The sequence below is a fragment of the Camelus dromedarius genome, chromosome 11 (genome assembly GCF_036321535.1).
Source record: "Camelus dromedarius isolate mCamDro1 chromosome 11, mCamDro1.pat, whole genome shotgun sequence".
NCBI classification, from domain to species: Eukaryota; Metazoa; Chordata; class Mammalia; order Artiodactyla; family Camelidae; genus Camelus; species Camelus dromedarius.
This window is the reverse complement of record NC_087446.1, coordinates 55,842,161-55,848,160: the sequence shown is the minus strand read 5'-3', so window position 1 is coordinate 55,848,160 and position 6,000 is coordinate 55,842,161.

Sequence of the window (6,000 nt, the reverse complement as noted above, 5' to 3'; positions counted from 1 at the left end):
AGATACCTGGAGCAGTGTGATCTTTCCTTGTTCAGAGGAAGTCTGCACAGCTCCCTTCATGCAGTCTGACCTAAATCCCTCCTCCTGCGGGTGCAGACTACCCTGGCTTCTCTGGCATCAGTTGGTGCCTCCCACCCCCGACTGCCCAGGGAGTTCATTCAGACTTCAGTTCCCCCCAAGGCAGTGCCCACGGGCCCTGATTGTGTGTAGACTGAAGGATACCTGGTTTGCCCAAGGCCAGTCCCTGCCCACCGGGCCTTCGTACAGGCAGTCTCCTACAGGCAGCAGGGCAAAGCAGCGAAGGGTTAATCTCAGGGGTTTGTGCTCCTGGCAGGGGGCCTTCTGCCAGGAGCAGCCTCCCTGGGCCTTCACAAGCCCCAGCGCTAATCTCCCCATTGTCCTGGGGCTCACCCTGTGTGTCAGAGCAGGAAATCTTTGACTTCCCACCACTGCACCCCTTCCCTGGGAAAATGCTGAACGGGCTCTTTTCTGAGTTTCTAGGGTGGAGAGGAGGAGTCAAGGGCTGGAAGCTGGGGAGGGGTTTCTCAAGTTCACCCACCAGGAAGTTGCAGCTTGGGATGGGCCACACCGAGAAGCCAAGAGGGCGGGGCAGGTTAATGCCTTTCTCAGGCCCTCTGAGCAGGCGGCTGCGGGAGGGGCCAGCCCAAGTGTCACTGCCAGGTCTCTTAGAGCCTCCTCAGTTGAATTTAATGATTTACACACAAAGCTAGATTGTAGATTATATACATGCGCGTGTGTCTTAGAATAAATGTGTTTGGATTTGTAGGCAAGTGGCTTCGTGAATGTGTTTGCTTTTTGTTTAGATAGGAGGACTCTTGTTTTACGTAAAAAGAGGGAAAACCATCATGTTGGCCTCAGTTTCCAGAACAGTCCAGGGGAGTGGATCCTGGCCATTGTCCATGGGTTTGGAGTTGGCTGGCCTGTCAAAGGGGACTTATGAGGCTTGAGAAGGAGTCAGCCAGGTGAAAAGGGCGTGGACCTGGAGTTGGGGCGAGGGGTGCAGGGGCACAGATGAGAAGGGTGCTCTTGGCAGCAAGAGTACCAGAGCAGGGAAGTGTGGCACCACGCAGCGTGTATACGAAGCCACAGTAGCTGGGCATCACGCTAGGTTAAGAGCAGGGAGTGGTGGAAAGGAGGCTGGAGATGGGGGTTGAGGTGAGACCGTGGCTTCTCCCATCATCCAATTTGTGCGGGGCTTGGGTTTTGTGTTCCGAAACTAGACAATCTCAGAACGAGGTGTGTCTGAGAGAACAGGTCTGAAACAGATGAAGAGGAAACTCTGGGCCACCTGCCTTCAGGGAGTGGCCTTTAGGTCCATGATGTGCTTTGGCCTGGTGTCTGGGAACCGCCACATCTGCACCTCACTGCCCTTCCAGGTGGCTGTCATGCTAAGGCTTATTGCAATGCTATGCCTCCTTTCCCAGTCTTGTTCACCAGGAGGAAATGGTCCAGGGACTAAGAGGTTTGCTGTCATTCTTTCGTTTCCTGGCAGGATCATCTTCTCCACAGTAATACTCATTCTTTTAATATTTGTTGAGTACCTGCCTTATGCTAGGGGCTATGAAACATCGGTTCTAAATCTCCTTAGGTTACTTACACGATATCTCATGGTCACCCTGTTCCCTCCCACGATCACATTTTCTGCTTTAGGTCCAGCTGGACCCTCTTACATTCTGTAGTGCAGAGAAAGCCATGCTTTTAAAAATCATTGCACTAAAAAATAAATTTGAATTTCCTCTTAACTTTCTCTTCCCCAGGTTGAATAATTGCTTAACAACTTTTGCTCCTCCCCTTTTACCTTTTGTTTCTAGCGACTTATTTAATAGCTTCCTGTTTTTTTTTTAAATTATAAATTTCTCAGCAAGGACAATATGTGATTTCTAGCACAAATATGGTGGAGAACTCCTGTAGCGCAGAAGAATCTTTTATAATAAAAGGTTACTCAGGGCAAACTTCGTGTTCAGTTTTATTGTCTAGTTTATCTTTATCTTCTCTGGAATGCTCTGTGGTTGCTGTTCCTTCAGTTTATTCTTTCAGCAGGAGGTAGAATTGAGTTATTTAAAACCAGAAGGTAAGTTTCTGTCCTGGAAGCTAAGAACAGTGGATTGGGTCTCACATGTTTCCCCCTTGACTCCTAGGATCCATCCTCACACCGTAGCCAGACTCATATGCCTATAGGTCAGCTGGTAGCTCGCCTTTGCTGAAACCCTTCAATGGCTTTGTCTCTCAGAGTAAAAGCCAGCCTTAGTCAGTGTCACAAAGTCCCGTGTGATCAGTCTCCCAGCTACCTCATCTCTGACACCTGTCTCCCTCCCTCAATCTGCTTCAGCTCTGCTGTCCCCATGCTGCTCCCCAAACACACCTCATCTGTCAGCCTCAGGGCCTTTGCACTTCTGGTTTCCTCTGCTCAGCACTCCCTTTACTCAGATGTCTGCATACCTTGCTCCCTCACTGCATTCAGGTATCTGCTCAGGTCCGCTCAGACCACCATCAATGAAACAGCACCCTTGTTGTGTCTGCCTCCATTTTCCTGCTGCATTTATTTTATAGCGCCTTTCACAGCCTGGCATAACATGTATTTATTTCTTTATTGTCTGTTCCCCACTGTGAGATGTGAGCACTAGAAGAGCAGGAACTTCATCGCTGCATTCCTGGGGCCTGAAACAGTGATCGGTAAACAGTAAGCACTCAATAACTATTCATTGCATACATAGAGAGAAAGCAGGGCAGACTGATCGGGGCCGATGTTTTGCATCTGAGGAAGAAGGACATTAAGAATATGATAGAGAAAATGAAGCGCTTGGGTCAACACAGGAGCAATGAATTCATTAAATTAAACTGTGGTTTGTCCAGAGCAACAGAAGAGGCTCTATTGTCACGTTAGGACATAAGCACATCCCAAAGCGACACAAAATGACAAATACAAAATAATAGCTAGTATGTGAACCACATACGAAGTTTATAAATTTCTCTTCTTCAGGTCCGTTGAAGCCACATGGCAAAAGGTAGAGGAAACAGGTGAATTTAACTTAATATATTATATTTAACTAATATATCAAAATATTATTTCAATATGTAATAAAAACAAAAATTATTAGTGAGATAAAAAAATGGTAACTTGTGTTTCCTGAGTACTGATTATGTCTAGGTACCATTCCTAGTGTCAGCCATGCATAATTTAACTCAGTTCTCACTATGAAAGGTTACTCTGCTATTGTTTCCATTTTACAGAGTAGGGAACTTAGGCTTGGAGAGGTTTAGCAACTGCCCCAAACCACACAGTAAGTAAGAGGCAGAGCCGAGATTCAAACCCGGGACTGCCGGGCTTACAGGGGTAAAGCCCACGTCTAGCCTTCCCACCCCCTCTGCCCTCTGGGTTGTTGTGAGCCAACAGGTAAAGAAGGGGAGAGAATCTCCCCTGCATTGGAAGAAGCACAGTGTCCACACCAAAGGCAGTAAGGGTCCTCCTAGTTTTGGTGGACATTACACCACCTCTGATCATTTTATTTTAATTAGGCACTGTGATTTTAAGAGGTATATTAACAAAATGGAGTGAAGAGAAGCCATGTGTACTGAAGGCTGGGAGAAGCAACTGGGTATGTTTCACCCAGAGAACAGCTCCTGGAAATTCAACGGTATTTTCTAATGTCAGAAGAGTTGCCACACAGAAGCCAGGGAAGTTGGTGTGTGTTACTCCGAAAGGCCAGACAAGAGCAAGTCCACTTGGGTTCAGGTCACGTCCACTGACGGCCTGCCAAGACCAGATGCTAATGGACACAGAGGCAAGAAGACTGGCGGTGACAGCACTCACAGGGTAGTGGTCCAGCAGGGAATCTCAGCTGGGGACAGCGAGCCCTGTCTAAGGGACAGTGCTGCCCAGCAGTGGAAGAGGCCGGCTGGCAGGAGTTTGAGACCTGAGGCTGACAGGCCTCAGTGAGGGTGGCTGCTGTGTTATGTGAGGGTTCTAAGTGTCCAAACGTGTACAAATGTCTGGGGACTGAATAAACGGCATGTCTTTCATGTATATTTATTACCATTTACAAATGGTTGTGATTATAAGATAGTTCTATTTAAAAGTACTGCTGAAGTCATAGTAAAGATATCTTCTCAAAAGACACTGAAAGTATAGGTTCTGACTTATGTAAAGAACAATATAATTTTCTGGTGTTAGAAGGGGTCTCCAGATCCAGAGAGGGTTGGGTGCCATGGTGATGTGTGGACAGGTCAACTCAACTTCTCTGATCCCATGAAGAGAAGTCCGGCTCCCACTGGAGCATATGCATTAAAACTAGGTCCCAGAGGATCTTACTAGGGGTCAGGGTGGTGCCTTGCTGGCCTGGGCAAGCCAGAAGTTTTGATGAATTGCCTTCCATGAGGATCCTGAAAAATAGGAGAGGCTTTGTGTGTGTATGTATGTGTTTGTGTGTGTGTAACTTCCTTGAAGCTGAATAGGCTGGCTAGCCTCTTGGCTCCAGCGCCCTATGAGGCTCTGATTGTACACACTGCAACACAGTGACTCACTCTTTTCTCTAAGGAGAAGGTACTTAGGTTATTTAATTAAGCTTCAAATAATCCAGGTGTTGAAAGTGAGTGTAAGCAAGCTATGTTTTCTCAAAATATCTACTGGGTCCCCCAAGCCTGGAGGGCTGGGCTCAACTATCAAGGATTTCAACTCACGGATTGCTTCCTCCTCTTCCATCATTTGCACCCCTAGTGACTCTCCAATCAGAATTGACACTCTAGTCCTGCTAATGCACTCCCAATCCCTATTTTGCTTCCTATCCCCTAGTGGACAATGTCTTCTCTGCAATCTGGCTTCAGAATAAGAATAGATTAAGCACTTTCTCCCCCCAACTCCTTCCACCACCTGCTGGGAAGGTCCCAGATCTAGGTTCAGCTGATGACAACAATGGTTGTGACTTTGCTTTTCAAAGATTTCTCTCCAAGTAAATTCCCTCTAAAAGAATGACAAGTGTGGCTCAGGATCTGTGGGCTTTGGCAGTGGCTGGGCTCTGCCCCAGTGTGGGGCAGAAATGTATCTTGCTTTACTATGTGTTTAACAATTCTTAGAGACGAGGGTGGAGGGTGGGAGTGCAAGGGTATAGCTCATGGTAGAGTGCATGCCTAGCAGGGTCCTAGGTTCAATTCCCAGTACCTCCATCAAATAAATAAACCTAATTACCCCCACCCCCCAACAACAACAAAATCCCAGAGACCCACTGCCCTGGACCTCAGGCCCCTCAAGTGGCCATGCAGCAGCCTCATTCCATCTGGCACAAAAGGCAGGCCCTCCATCCTGTTCTCACCCACTTCTCCAGCGTCTTCTCCTACAATTCCTTTCTGCTCTAGCCAGGCCCACCTCATCACTGCATCACTGCATGGATCCCCATCACTGCATGGATCAGCGCCCATACTTGCAAATATGAACACCCATTCTGTCTGATGTAAACAGAAAATAATTGAGTAAACACATTGTTGCTCATGGCATCTCTGGGGGCTGTGCAGCTTGGAAGCACCCCCAGCCACCCCTGGGGGCTGCTCTGGTAGTGACCATGGCTGCTGTGATGTGATGCTTGGGGCGAAATGACAGAACTCCACCTCTACCCGTGGCGACCCAAAGTTACGCTCTCTAGAAAGATCGAATGTCGTCTCTGTGGCCATCTTACATCGTCTCCATCAGAATCCAGGTCTCACAAGGGTCTCTCTTATTGGAAGATTCTTGGTCACGGGCCTGGCTTCTCACTGTAAAGGAGTCTGGGAAGGTGTTTTCTGGATTTTACCCTAGAAACGTGGGGATCTCAATGTGGGAAATAACCAAAAGGAAGGAGAGGTGTTCAAAGATGTGGTGCCACCACAGATGACAGAAGCCTTCCCCGGTCTCCATGTCCTGAACCCAACTGTGCCTGTTTATGCTGAGCCTTTTAATTTTTTTTTTAATTTTTGAATTTAAAGGAGGTGCTGCTGACTGAAACCAGGACC